This window comes from Triturus cristatus, chromosome 4_1 (genome assembly GCF_964204655.1).
Source record: "Triturus cristatus chromosome 4_1, aTriCri1.1, whole genome shotgun sequence".
NCBI lineage: Eukaryota > Metazoa > Chordata > Amphibia > Caudata > Salamandridae > Triturus > Triturus cristatus.
This window is the reverse complement of record NC_140585.1, coordinates 1185162666-1185178222: the sequence shown is the minus strand read 5'-3', so window position 1 is coordinate 1185178222 and position 15557 is coordinate 1185162666.

The following is a 15557-nucleotide window of genomic DNA, read 5'->3' as shown; positions in this document are numbered from 1 at the left end:
CCTAATATCACACCCGTTGAGGCTAGGGCTGCGGATGTTAGAACTGGGTAACTAGGTTAGAATCTCGGCTCAGGCACAGCATCTTGTGATTCCGTGCAAATCGCTTTGTTGCACTGTGCTTAAAAACTGTTGTGTAAGGGGATCTGAATTGCTATGTGAAGCGCTATAATACCCTTGGTTTAAGTTTTCGCTATAATTATGCGGGACAGGCAAGCGGGTGTGGCCTAATGTAATGCAATCGGACAATATCAGGTGAAAGAACTACGGACAAATCTCCTAATATCACACCCGTTGCGGCTAGGGCTGCGATTTTAGAACTGGGTAACTAGGTTAAAAACTCGGTTCAGGCGCAGCATCTTGTGATTCCGTGCAAATCGCTGCGTTACCCTGTGCTTAAAAACTGTTGTGTAAGGGGAGCTGATTTCCGTGTGAAGCGCTATAATGCCCTTGGTTCAAGTTTGCGCTATAATTATGCGGGACAAGCAAGCAGATGTGGCCTAATGTAATGTAATCGGACAATATCAGGTGAAAGCACTACGTATTCACAGCTCAGGGAGTGCTTCTTCTTATGACAAATCTCCTAATATCACACCCGTTGCGGCTAGGGCTGCGGATGTTAGAATTGGGTAACTAGGTTAGAATCTCGGCTCAGGCGCAGCATCTTGTGATTCCGTGCAAATCGCTTTGTTACACTGTGCTTAAAAATTGTTGTGTAAGGGGAGCAGATTTCCGTCTGAAGCGCTATAATGCCCTTGGTTCAAGTTTGAGCTATAATTATGTGGGACAGGCAAGCGGGTGTGGCCTAATGTAATGTAATCGGACAATATCAGGTGAAAGCACTACGTATTTACAGCTCAGGGAGTCCTTCTTCTTATGACAAATCTCCTAATATCACACCCGTTGCAGCTAGGGCTGCGGATGTTAGAACTGGATAACTAGGTTAGAATCTCGGCTCAGGAGCAGTATCTTGTGATTCCGTGCAAATCGCTTAGTTACACTGTGCTTAAAAACTGTTGTGTAAGGGGAGCTGATTTCCGTGTGAAGCGCTATAATGCCCTTGGTTCAAGTTTGCGCTATAATTATGCGGGACAAGCAAGCAGATGTGGCCTAATGTAATGTAATCGGACAATATCAGGTGAAAGCACTACGTATTCACAGCTCAGGGAGTGCTTCTTCTTATGACAAATCTCCTAATATCACACCCGTTGCGGCTAGGGCTGCGGATGTTAGAATTGGGTAACTAGGTTAGAATCTCGGCTCAGGCGTAGCATCTTGTGATTCCGTGCAAATCGCTTTGTTACACTGTGCTTAAAAATTGTTGTGTAAGGGGAGCAGATTTCCGTCTGAAGCGCTATAATGCCCTTGGTTCAAGTTTGCGCTATAATTATGTGGGACAGGTAAGCGGGTGTGGCCTAATGTAACGTAATCGGACAATATCAGGTGAAAGCACTACGTATTTACAGCTCAGGGAGTCCTTCTTCTTATGACAAATCTCCTAATATCACACCCGTTGCAGCTAGGGCTGCGGATGTTAGAACTGGATAACTAGGTTAGAATCTCGGCTCAGGAGCAGTATCTTGTGATTCCGTGCAAATCGCTTAGTTACACTGTGCTTAAAAACTGTTGTGTAATGGGAGCTGATTTCCGTGTGAAGCACTATAATGCCCTTGGTTTAAGTTTGCGCTATAATTATGCGGGACAGGCAAGCGGGTGTGGCCTAATATAATGTAATCGGACAATATCAGGTGAAAGCACTAAGCCCGGGAGTTGTGTGCGCGCGTGCGCTAAAAGGAAATAAGCGCGCACGCCTCAGGTGGGGGGAGTGCGGCTGAGAGCAGGGACGCACAGCATTTCCCTTGCGAGAGCGAGCACGATGATTGCTACCAGATGGCGTCGCTCGCTCCCACAAGGGAATCGCCAAACGTGCACGCGTTGCCAGTCAAAGCAATGCAACACATGTACGTTTTTGCCTGAAAAAGGGAATCGATGGCTAAAGGTCTTTTTCCTAAGCAGCACATGCGCGCTGCGTAGGCGAGAAATAAAAAGAGGGAAATAGCATCGTCAAAGATAACATGAAAGCAATATTACAAAATGCGACGTTACCTCCATTAAATTGTCATTCAGTTTATTTTACACAAAATTGGCCGTGGTGATTTTGTGCTAAACAAAGAATCAGATTTTTAGGATTGCTTTGAAGTGGGAGCATTTCACACTTAAGTTTGGATGTTGGGAGCAAAATTAGTGAAAATGGGGTAAAAATTGCAAATCACTTCGATAATGTGAGTGGTTTTAAAGATTTAAATATCCGTCTTTTAATTGTGTTTAAGTAGAACTCACGCTGTCTTTATTTTGGTGGCTTAAGTAAATAAAAAGATTTAATTTCAACTTAAAGACCCTCTTCAGGTAGAGTAGCAAAAAATAGAAGAGCGCCATCTAGCGACAGGGTCGCTGTTAACAGTGTGACTGGGGTACTGAAAGCGCATTAAGAATGGGAACTAGATTAGACTTCTGTGTGTTACTTTTATGTTTTTTTCAGTTGGGTGAATTTTTCTAATATGGAATAAAAAAGCCTCGTACGCTGCTAACATGGTGGGCCACATGTACTAAAATACTATGGTAAGGTTATCAGTTAACCCCTCACTATCAGAGGCACAATAACCAAGTACAGATTTCTGTTTCAACAACATCTACTAACCAGTAACAAGGCAATTGGAATTATGTGGTGGGGAGGACCAAATTATGTGGCAGGGTTGGCTAAATGATACATCAAGAAAAGGCAAACTATGTGGCCTAATGCCCGTCAGATTAGGAGTTTCCTCCTGTCTGGTAGGCTGGTTTTTGGCATTCCTACGGCGGTGCCTCAGAAAATGGGAACACCAAAAACAGTTCGTGCACGGCATGGACTGAAAAGTCCATGCTGTGCAGGGACTGGGGCATATGCACATGGGGGCTCATGTTGCGCCCCCGTGTGCATCCCCATGCAGAAAAGGCACAGGGGCCAGGGCCCCCTTTGTTTCCTCCCTGCCACGGTGTTCATGAAGGCGGAACCTCTATTACACTGCCGACAGAGAGGAAACTTGTAATCTGCTTGGCAGGACCGACTCGCAATAGGGTATTCAGGAGACCGCCACCGTCGTGCCCCCACACTGTGCCCCCATGAGTCTGGCTGTTGATTGGGCGTTTAGTGTATTACTGGCATTTTTGCACATGATAGCACTTTTTGAGCATAGATGTTACTTCATAAATACCACTTTGACAGCCAGATGCAGAAACACGCAACAGAAAGGTGACCAGTCAACGTTTGAGAAGGGCCTTCCACTGAGGGCCAACATTGTTGCTGTATTTTTTGTCATGTTGATCTGTTTGAGCTAGAAACATTTCTTTTGCTGAAATCTGCAGATTTTTCAGAAAATGATAGATTATGTGGCAAATGCGGAAAATCCATATTTGGAGCAGCAGCCACAAAATCACATATTTCCAAAGGCCCTGCCTATAAATCAGTTCTTCTCCGAACATTCATTGTGATGTTAAATGAATGCTCAAAATTGACGCTTGGCGGCCCTGCGCCGAGACAGTGAGTTATATAATATTTATATATGTGAGTTATACTTATATATTATACATATATGTGAATAATACTGGCTGCAGCAGGCGCGTATACCCGGCCCTGATAAATAAGTGCCGGTGCTAAGCACCGGAAAGCACCGGCACAAATTAAGCACTGCCTCGTGACATGGACGTAGCTTTATTAAAGTACTAAGTGTAAGGGAAGATTGGCAGTTCATCCCTGTCTCTTTCAAACTTTTATTCTGCCTAACCAAAAGTCAGAGGGCTTTCGTAAATCAGCGCTGGTAAACCCTTTTCACAAATTGAAAATGTGTCTAATGGCGTACAGAGAAAAGCATTTGTCTGAACCTAGGACACAATACTCCTCTCTTTCTAGGGAAGGACACTTACCGTTTGAATTTCCGCCTCGGGAGTTGGATTTGAAACCTCCTCGGCCTCTGAAACGCTGTCCGCGCGTTGGATAAAAGTTGGTGTAGTTCGCGGTCGAATTATATTAGCCACGGCTAGAGCCTTGCCCTCTTGAAGGGTTTTGCTGGAACCCTCGGCCGGACGAGCAGCCCCTGCCTCGACCGGCCCCGCGAAAAACCCGCTGGGTAAACACTCTTTTAATACTTGATTGGGCCTTGTCCAACGAGGTAAAAGTAGACACAAATTTCCCCAGTTCTTTAACGAAGGGTTCACCGAAAAGGCCCCCTTGGGCCATGGCTCCAGCTTCCGAAGAAGCCAGATCTCCAAGTTTGGGATCCAATTTGATCAACAATGAGCGGCGATGCTCAGTTGAAAGAGAGCAATTCACGTTACCCATAAAAATGATGGCGCATTGGGCCCAATTGGATAAGACTTCAGGGAAAATTGTCGAGCCTGTCACCTTAGCCTCCTCCGCCATGTCCAAGATTTTAGCCAATGGTCCAACGGCATCAAGGAGCTTATCTTGACTGGACCTCCAGGATCTATCAATGCCCTTCCGGCGGTCTTTGACATATTTCGCCAAAAAGGTGGCCATTTTGGAGTCTAATTCTGGCGTAAACGCGATCTTATCCGGCAAAGAGGGTCTCGGACACTCCGCTCTCAAGCAACACCGCGCCTCCTTCTCCAGAGGTTTGCGGAGACGGTTTGCCAGGAAACAAACAACCTTATCCCCCGGGACCCAAGCTGAGGACCGGGGATGCATAATATCGTCGGGGTCCAGCATGTCTGCATCCTCCTCCAGTGCCGCCGAAGAGGAAGTCGGAGTTGGACACCAAGGACGGGATGACCCCCCTTCCTCATCGGTATCCCCCTGGGTGTCATTGTCCGTTGCCGGGGATGGGGGGTCCGGGAGATCCTGGGGCGGAGCCTCCAATGGAGCGACGGGAACAGACGGGGCCGTCTTTGCTAAAAACGCCGTCTTAAGGCGCGCAAAGGCATCTACATCCACCCCATCTGGACACTGCTTTTTGGGGGGCGGGGGTGTACCCTCCTGACCTTCTCCAGGGGTCGGCGCAATGCTCCCACGCGCCGCTGCCAACCTATTACATTCCTGCACTATCCTGTCAGAGAGGCATTGTTCCATAGGCCCCACTACCTCATTAACCACCCGGTAAATGGAATCATCAACTGCGTCAAAGAAATCATCACTATACGGTAGGTACTCCTGCACCTCTTCCTCATAATAATCAGACTGACCAGCCATTGCGATGAAGGTAAGTACTCACAGGGAACGCAACCACAACTCAAGGTATCTGTAACAAACACAAGAATACACCCCCAAACTCGCAGGTCAAATTTTTTTGGAGCAGGCAGGAGGCTGCAAGAATTAGGGTAGCCCAAAGCGATACAAATAGGGCTGCACCACAACCCACAACGCGCACCATCCCTCAGGGACAACCTGACTGGGTATCTGCCCCCACCAGCGCGTTGAAAATAGAATGTGTGCCCAGCAACGTTTGTAACGCCTGCGCAATGCATGGGACTTGGCAAGGTGCTTACAGCGCTCCTGTAAAGCGCGTCAAACGCGGTTACACTACCGCTCTACGGTCCCCCACTGGGGCGTTTTAAATGAAGTGAGGAATACAGTCCGCGATGCGGACATCAGGGTGAGGCAGAGCAGGGGCAAGGCTCTGTGGCCTTTACTGTCGTGGCGTGCTCCTCATCTGAAGAGCCGCAACGCGAGAGCAACAAGACGTACGAGTCCCCCTAGCGGCTGCAAAGGACGCCACACCAGCAGGGAAGCCGGCCGCGTAAGGAGCGAGAAGCGTTTCCGCGACCGGCAAGGGATTCTGAAAAGGAAAAACAGCAATATAGAAAGCCACAACGCTACCCAGCAAAACGAAGCGCATTAATCATCATTACAACATTTAAAAGATACCATAACGTTAGGAAAGTCATAAGAGAAAACAAAGAGCACTTAACTGGCTGCAAAGCAGCGAAGAAAGAGGAAGGCAGGAAGCTGACAGAGGACTTTGTTGATGGTTATGGAAACAGATGATGGACTGTGTTACAGTATACCTCCCTGGTTGTAGGGAGTTGTAGTTTTTTGTGTATGGTTATTGTATTATGATTATTGTGAAATCTCTCTGGCTGCTGTGTTTTGATGAGAATAAAGCGAAGAGAGAAGGAAGCATAATCCGAAGCTTCCGGTCCTGACAAAGAATTCAATGCGCTTTTCTCTAAATGTCACGCTTCATGAATATATCTCATGAGCTAGAAGAACACTGTCAAGGAATAATGAAACATTGTTTTACAGTAAATGCAAAAGAATGCAACAGAACATAACGGTTCTAAATTGTGAAATATATGTGAAGCTTTATACAACGATGAGCGTAACAAGCAAATATATGCTATGAGGTGGGTTCAGAGGCAGAAATAAGGCAGAATGTATAAGAATGTGGCTTCTTCACCATCCCAAAGAGATCAAGGATCCCATACATAAATAAAATCTCAGTCACAAGTAACTAGGAGCATACCAGGACTATGAAATGAGCACTAGCTTGCATGACAATGACAAAGTCCTGCTGTAATCTAGATTCTGATGTTCAGATAAAAGAACGAAAATAAAATATCATCTGACAGAAATATCGAGTCTAAAATATTGTCACCCAAAAATATAATGTGAAATAATATCGTTGTCAAGAAAATCAATTTTAAGGTAATTATTATTGATTTTAACAATATCAAAATCATTAATATAGTTTAGAAAAATATAGAAATCATTCAAATAGTTTTCTAAAATATCGTTGTTAAGAAGATCATTTTAAAATAATTTTGATCTATTTTAGTATGTATTTTAATTGTAAATGCTATAAAATGTTTGTCTAATTGTTGTTAAAGTTTTTATATCGTTTTTTGATTGTTGGCAGTTTTGAAATTACATTTTATATATTTTTTCATTTTAGTACTGTTGCGTGTTGCAAGGTTGATAGGGGTACAGGGTGGTAGGTAAATTAATTATAACTATAACTAATTAGCAATTAATTAGCAATTAATATTTTTTATTTAATGGATTATTATTTATGTTAATGCATGATTATGATTTTTATAATTAAGGTTGAGGAGCGTGTTGTGTGTTTTGTAGGGGTATAGGGTGGGAAGTAAATTAATTAATAAATAATTGTTAATTAATCGTTAATTATTTAACTGATAATTATTAGTGTAATTTAATATATATATATATATATATATTTGGGTGCATGTTGTTTTTGTATGGGTTAAAGGTGTGTAGGAAATTAATTATAATAATCAATTAATAATGTTAATTTAAAATAATTATTGAAATGATAAACAATTATTTAAAATATGTAATTAAGATATTCTTTTTGTTATATATTAAGTGTGAGTTGTGGCATTTGTGGGAGTAAAGGGTAAGAAGTTAGTGAAATATAATTATTTTTTTATGGTTAATTATTAATAATTGCCAGTTAATTATGAAAATGATGCAAATAATATTTTTTACATTTATACCGTCATGAAAAGGGTGGTGGTGAGGAAACAAAGGGTGCCCTACAGGGCCCCTTTGTGCCTCTGCGGCATGGGGTGCATGGAGGGGGGAACATGTTTTGCCACCTGTGTGCATGCATCCCATTACCTGCACAGCATGGACTGAAGCAGTCCATGGCGTGCAGGTACTGATTTTGACGTTCCCATTGTAGTACCTATTTCATAGGCAACGCCATGGGAACGCCAAAGAACTGCCCGCCAGACGGGAGAAAACTCCTAATCTGGCGGGCAGTTCAACCACGAACCAAGCAGAGTTATGGTCAAGGGCATTCGGTTCCGTTTACTTTTCAAGACATGGTGCAATTGTTGTTCTTTTTCTTAGTAAAAACAGACATCCTTACTTACAGTTAAGTTCACTTTGACAGGAAGAAGTACGGACACCAAGATTTACATAGCTTAATTTAAATAAATTGAGGCAAAGAAAATCTTCTTTAGAAAATAATACAGGATGCTTATTCAGATAGTGCAATTTCTTTATTCACATAATTTTGGTAACATTCCTTTCAAACTACATTTACTTATTCTTTTCAAATAATGATTATACTTTTCTTTTTGCAGTCCAAATAATATACAGGTTTTATTAACCATATTATTAGTTCATATGTTCTTAAAATAAGTTATGCATGGAGAGATGCACAGTATTACAGGAAGTGTCTTAGTTAGACTTACAGGAGGGTGGTAGCAGAAGATTCACAAAAAAAGTGCAGTGTTAGACTTGGCCCTTTTTGCAGGGTCATCCCTAAACTTTTTTCCTTTCTCCTACTTTTTTTTCTGACATGGTGTTGGTGGTTTTAGGACTCTGGGCACTTTAGCACTGCTGTCCAGTTTAAAGTGCATGTGCTCTCTGTGGTAAACAATGGTAAGATCGGTCTACACCTGTTTGGCATATTTAATTTACCTGTCAGTCCCTTGTAAAGTGGTATCTCATATTCCCAGGGCTGGTGAATTAAATGCTACTGGTGGGCTTGCAGCGCTGATTGCGCCACCCACCTAAGTAGCCTTTCAAACCTATCCCATGCTTCTGCCATTGCAGGGCATGTGCGCGCAGTGTTACTGCCGCTGTGACGTGGCACCTAAAGTGTGTGCCATGTCTGTGACCCCCCTTTTACTGCATGTCAGTCACCCCTAAGGTAGGCCCCAGCTAGCCCTATGGGCAGGGTGCATTTTAGGTAAAAGGTAGGACATGTACCTTAAGTGTGTGACATGTCCTGGTACTGACAAACAGCCATTTTGGTTTCTCACTACTGTGAGGCTGCCCTCCCATAGGAATGCATTTGGGATTCCCTGGTAATTCCTGATATGAGAGGAGCAGTGTGGTCAAGTTTGGTATGTTTGGAATAGTAATAATAAATGCTTTTGCAATGGTGTGCGCAGATTTATTATAACTATTTCAGAAATGCCACTTTTAGAAGTTGGCATTTCTGTGTGCTATGTGTCTGCCTGCCTGATGTGAATTGCATGTCTGGCTTTTGAGTGACAGGGGCTGGTGAGGTGTGTGTGGCTCCAGGAGGGACAGGCTGAGTCAGCACTAGGCTGAATGGGATATCTGCATTTGGAGAAGTGGGAGGAGAAGTCCCTGGTCCCTGAATAGGTCTGTGCCAAGCCTGTACAATGCTGGCTCCGCCCCCTGCGGTGTGTCGGATCACCAAGCCACCACATGACAAAGGGGAAGAGGAGCCCTGTAAACAGAGTGCTAAAAAAAAAAAAACAGAACCAGTTGGAACTGGTTCCCCCAAGCCCTGTGCTTTGCAGACAAGGAATATGTAATATAAATATAGGGGTTGTGACCCCATGTAAGGTGCTGTTCCTGTGCTTGGGGGGTCTTGCTGCTGCTGGGCCTCAGGAGGAACTGCCACGAATGACTGCCTCCCTGCCTCTCTGCTGGAGGGCCCTGTGTGCTGTGCCCCCTGACCTTTGAGGAACTTAGCGCCCAGTGGGAGCTTTATTCTTATTGCCAGGAGAAGAGGAAGAGTGGAGCTGGCGTCTGCAGCACGAGGCTGCGAGGAAATCTCGGCATGTGGGATTCCTCCGGCGCTGCTGAATGAGCGGGAGCCCACCCCACATTTGTGTGCCATTTACCGGCGGGTGCCCACCCCGCGTTTCTGCATTTTTAAAGAGCAGATGCCCACCCCGCGTATTTGTGCTCTTGTGCAGTGGGTGCCCACCCCGCATTTGTGCTCTCTAACGGGAACCTATCCGCATTGCTGGACTGAAGAGAGGAGCGCCAATAAAGGCAGTCAGGCGCCCGCGCCTGACTGTGGCCGGGGCCTACAATGGGTGCTGGAGCCTCGCGGGTGCCATTTCCGCCTTCCTCCGTCCAGGAGAAGGCAACCCGGAAGCCAGAAAACTCGTGCTGCAAGGAAGGCGAGGACCTGTGTGTCGGTGGGAGCCCCGCGCGTCTGGCCGGAGAAGTCAGGAGAGGCCCCTGGAGCGGGAAATTGTGAAGACGAAAATGTAGTTGTTGCTGGAAAAACCATAACATATCTGTAAGAGTAATGTGGATATGGATCACCCATGACACGTGGAAACCATAAGGGAAATAATGTGAAAAAGACAATTGTACTAGTGACTTGGTGTATGCACGGATGTCCTTGTGGCAAAATTGTGACTGTAAAATAGAGAGAAAATAGCAGAACAACAGGTGACATAATCCATATATATATATGGTGGTGCTCGGGTGGCCTCCAACTTGTGACTTAGCAAAAATCACAGAACCTGTTCATCAATAGTACAAACACGTAAAAACTCCAAAACTTAATTACAAGCATGACCAACATCTGGTTGGTGTGTAGAGGCTTGTTCATGGCTGCTCAACAGCCGTGTTTGGAGATGTCTAGTATTGGCATATAAGTGAGACATGGGAAAATGAGTGCAAGGGCTGGACTAGAAATAAAAAACCATTAAAAAAACGCATATGGGGGAGAAAGCCATGGTGGCCTAATATAGAAAAAAGCATCGTAAACAATGTTCACTGCACAGCCAATGCGGAAAGGATAATGGTATCAGGGGGTGGGAGAAAAAACCTGTGTGGCGGTGTGGATTGATTGGCAGAGTCTAGGGAAAGGGTGAGAGAGACAAAAAGAAGGAATGAAAGGACTATGAGGGTGCGTGGGGTGAAGGGGCCCACCTTGCCTGGAGGCAGACTCAAAAAAGAACAAGGACGAATGCTCACCACGAGGCCGGTGGAGGATCAAGGTCAAGGGACCACTTGGTCCACGTCAGAATACTTGTAATGGGGGCAGCCTGAAAGTGCAATGCCAAAGAAAGCAAGGTGTGCCTGGGGAGAATCACAGTGAAGGAGACACCAAAATCAGAAAGGCCCAGCAATAAATGGAAAAAGAGGACTGAAGGAGCTCCAAACACTTACCTATTTGGAGCTTGTGAGAAAGCGCCATCTTTCTTGCATGGTATGCCCCCACATGTTGCTGAATTGCTGAATGTACTTTGACTGAGAGTGCCCTGGACTCCTGCCAATCAGGTGCCCAGGGCCTATGTTACTTCCCTAAAATCTAAAACCCAAATAGGCAAACCCTGGGCACATGTCAGCCCCTGGTAAATGGTACCCTAGGAACCCAGGGCCTTGTGACCAGGGAAGGCCTCCAAGGGCTGCAGCACTTATGGTGCCACCCTTAGAGGCCCTGTACCCTAACACAAACACACTGCCCTTGCAGGCTGAGTGTCTGGGTACAAGACAAAACAAAGAGTCGACATGGCACGCATCCCTGTGTGCCATGCCCACAACCTACACTGCCCTGGCATACATCAGCCACCCCTCTAGCTGGGTGCCCTATGCCAGTGGTGTGGGCACAGGAGCATAAGCCCTGTGCCCCTACAGTACCCAGGTCCATTCCTGGGCACTGTAAGTACAGTGCTGCCATTTAAGAGTATATGGTGCTGAGAGCTCGTCAAACACGAACTCCACAGCACCATAATGGCAACACTGAAGACTGAGAATTTGGTATCAAACTTCTCAGCACATTAAACCCGCACTGATGCCAGTGTGGGATTTAATGTACAAAGCACTACATCTTAAAAATGCCCCCTGAAACCTAACCTACAATCCACGTCTGGTCTGAGAGGCTGCCTAGGCTGCCACACAGCAGACATGTTGCTGGACTCCTGGGTGGAGAGCCCCCGCTCTCCTGGGCCTGCAACAATGCACATCCTGGGCGAGGTGCTAGGTCTCCCCCCCATGATGGGCAGGGGAAGCTTCAAAGGCATGCCACCTTTGTGAGCTTCTCCAGGCCACTTGCTGTACTCAGCAACTGGCCCCCACCGGTTCTGACCCCCCACTCTGGCTGGAAGACTGTCCGGAAACTCCAAGTAAGGACAGTGGATGTGCCAGCCTCTGCCAACACCACCCCTCAGGTGGGGGAGGCGAGGTGAAGCACATCTCCGGGCTCTCGCCATCTTGAAGATGGGAAGCCCTGCCCAATCAGCACTAGGCTATAATTATTATTATTATTGAAGCTTGTAGAGCGCACAGCTACTGCCCCCCTCCCACAGGAGAGTGGCAGGATAGGGGGTGTACCCACCCCAGGGCAGGGACCCATTGGTCCCTGCCCTTTACCTACCTGTAACGCCCCTAAATCTAGTATTTAGGGGCACCCTGAACCTTCCTTCTTTAGAATCCAGATTCCGAAAAAGCAAAGAAGAGCAAGAAGAAAGAAGACCTGCCGTGCAGCTGCTAAGAAGAGGAAGACACCAACTGCTTTGGCCCCAGCCCTACCATCCTGTCGACCCTCGAACCTGCTCCTGCTAAATCACGGCACCTCTTGTGGCCAGCAACCTCACCAACCCCAGAGGACCTGGCTACCTTGTGACTCTGAGCATCTGGGACTCCCATGAGCAGTGGCTCTCCTCAACGCAAGTTCTAACCCCTGGCATCAGCCCGGAACCGCAAACTCTGCACACTCTGCACCTGCCAAGTCTGGCCTGTGCCGGAGTGAACAAAGACCCCGAGGACATCCCCCCGAATCCGGCACCCAAGGACTCACCTCGACGCTCCTGACGACACCTGCAGCCTCAGAACCAGGTACCCCCCCCAACCGCGATCAACAGAGGGTAAGATTTTCTGACATCAAAAGGCACCCCTGCACCCGGCGCCCTGCGGCCCCCTGTGCCCAACTCCTGGGTACCTACCTATGCTCCAACTACCCAACTTACCTCTCAAAGTGGTGGTCGCACACGAAGAATCTTCGTCCCCGAGCCTGCAGCCTTTGTTCATCCTGGAGCTTTCCCATTGAAATCCATTGAGCGCCCGAAGGCTCAAAAGCACCCAGCTGCCCGAGTGGCCCTGGCAGTGTAACTTCTACTCCTACCTACTTCCCCATTTGCCCTGAGCAAGTGACCAGTAGCACAGCTCCCACAACCGCATGGCCCCCCTGCCTTCCATAGGATAACATTGTGCCTAACTCACTCTGCGCCCGGCTGCCCATGTGCCGCTGAGGGTGTAACAAGTATACTTACCTGGCCCTGGGAGACCCCTGAGTCTGTGCAGAGAACCTTAACTCTGCCAGTCGAGTACTTACCCAAAAGCCGATAACCCAATTTTCTTCCATAGGGTTACATTGACTGGTTTCTTCTGAAATTTCTTCTAAGTGTGGCGTTTCTAAAATTAAAATATTCACCTAAAATCAACCGAGTAACGAAAACGAAAATACTCACCTGCTATTTGGAGAGATCCCAGTGCTGGATTTTGGTGCCCAGCACTGACCCTGAAAAGTACTCACAACCGTACTTACCATTAACCCAATTGCCTTCCGTAGGAAATCATTGACTGTTTTTCTGTTAAATTTCTTCTAAGTGTCGATTTTTGCAAACTACAAATATTCTTTAAAAATCGTACCAACTGTGAAAACGTAATTACTTACCTGTTTTAGATAGAGGTCCCAGTTCTGTGCCTAGGAGCCCAGTACTGGATTACAAAAGTAACAAGAACATACTATACCTGTAACTTGAATTTTCTCCCATAGGGAATCAGTGAATGTTTTTCTATGAAATTTCTTCTGTCAACTTTTAAAATAGCAAAATATTGCCTAAAAATCACAACAGTAATTAAGTTGACTTTATTCACTTGTTTCCAAGAACTGTCCCAGGACTGAATCTAGGATCCAGTTCTGGAGTTAGAAAAGTAATCCTGAAAGTAATCTATTACAAATAACTTAAAACTCCCATTGAGCTCAATGTATTATTGTGTTTTAAATTGTGTTGCCTATTGCAACAACCTGTAAATACTACCTACAAAAGTCAATTGCATATTGCAAAAGTATTTAACTAAAGCATCTCATTCTGAGAAAGTATATTTTAATACCTATTGTTGGTTCTAAAATAAAATAAAACAACCATATATTTTTTATATAAACCATTGGCCTAGAGTTCAGTTCTTGAGTGTGTGAGACCATTTGCTGACTGAGTGTGTACAACAAATGCTTTACACTGTCCTCTGATACTCCCTTACTGCTCGACCAAGCTACCACTTTAGAGAGTAAGGTTATATCTAACTTTAACCTCTGCCAAACCTCTGGGGACTCTGGACTCTGTACACACTGTAGCTATTTAGGAACAGTTTATACAGAGCCACTTCCTCACATTGGTGGATCAGCGGTGGGATACAAACTTGCATTTGTTGCACTACTTGGTTACCATCTGATCACATGACAGAACTCTTAAAATTGCCTTTAGAATTCTCATTGGTCTTTTCCAAAATACTAAAAGTCTTGTCAGGGCCTTGCTTAAGTCCCATTATAATTTTAGAAAAATAAAAGTCACTATAGTCAGGGTAGAGGATTAGAACTGTCAGGTTATAATGACTCAAAAAAAACCAGCTATTAGTGAAAATAATACCATGGACCTGGTGGAGGAGCTCAAACTCACACCTTACTTACACTCGTCTTTCAAGGAATTGAGGTCCATATGCAAAATTAAAAATTTACCAATGGGCCTGCATCCAACCAAACTAGGGCTCCAGGAGTTCTTGGCTGAATATGCTAAGGACCACCCATCTGAACATGGCGATGACCAGTCAGATGAGGAAAGGGAAGAAGAGGAGGAGGATAATAACCCCCCCCCCCACACACTATTCCCTAGGGAGGAAAGGGCCCCCATACCCTTGAATCCAAGAATTAGCATCTGGGAACCTAGAGTTCACACAGGTGAACCAGGTACCAGAGAGATCACTGGGGGACCCACCAGTGAAGAGGACAGCCTTTTAGCAAGGCTGGCCAAAAGATTGGATCTGGAGTCCAGGCTCCTGGCTCTAGAAAAAGAAAGGAGAGAGATGGGTTTAGCACCCATCAATGGTGGCAGCAATAATAAAAACAAGGATAGGGAGGAAACTTCTGATCCTGAAATTCCCAAAGGGATTGTGCCTAAATTTGAGGAAGGTGATGACATCACCAAATGGTTCACAGCCTTTGCGAGGGCTTGTGCAATCAGAAGAGTAAAGAAACCTCTCTGGGGGGGCTCTCCTGTGGGAACTGTTCTCTGGTAACTGCAGAGACAGGCTTCTGACCCTCTCCGGGCCAGAGGCAGGATCCTATGACCTCATGAGGAAGACTCTGATGGAGGGATTTGGATTCAATACTGAGGAGTATAGAATTAAAGACACTGGATGGTTGGTTAGCTGGACATGGTGTGCATGATTTTACTGGATTGTACAATTTGTTCATGAAGGAACATATATTAAGTAATTGCACAAATGAAAAGTTGCATCAGCATTTGGTAGACCTAGGTCTAATTTCTCCCCAAGAATTGGGAAAGAAGGCAGACCACTGGGTCAAGACTTGGGTGACAAGGACAGCCACTGGGGGTGACCATAAGAAGGTGGTCACAAAACCTCCCCAGGGGAAAGGTGGTGAGAATCCCCAAGATAAAAAGTCTGAGTCTTCCAAAGGGCCCCAAAAACCTGTTCAGGGGAGTGGGACCCAAACTACTCCCTATGTTCCTCAACCCTATAGAGGGAAGAACTTTGATCCCTTAAAGGCCTGGTGTAATAACTGTAAGAGGTCAGGACA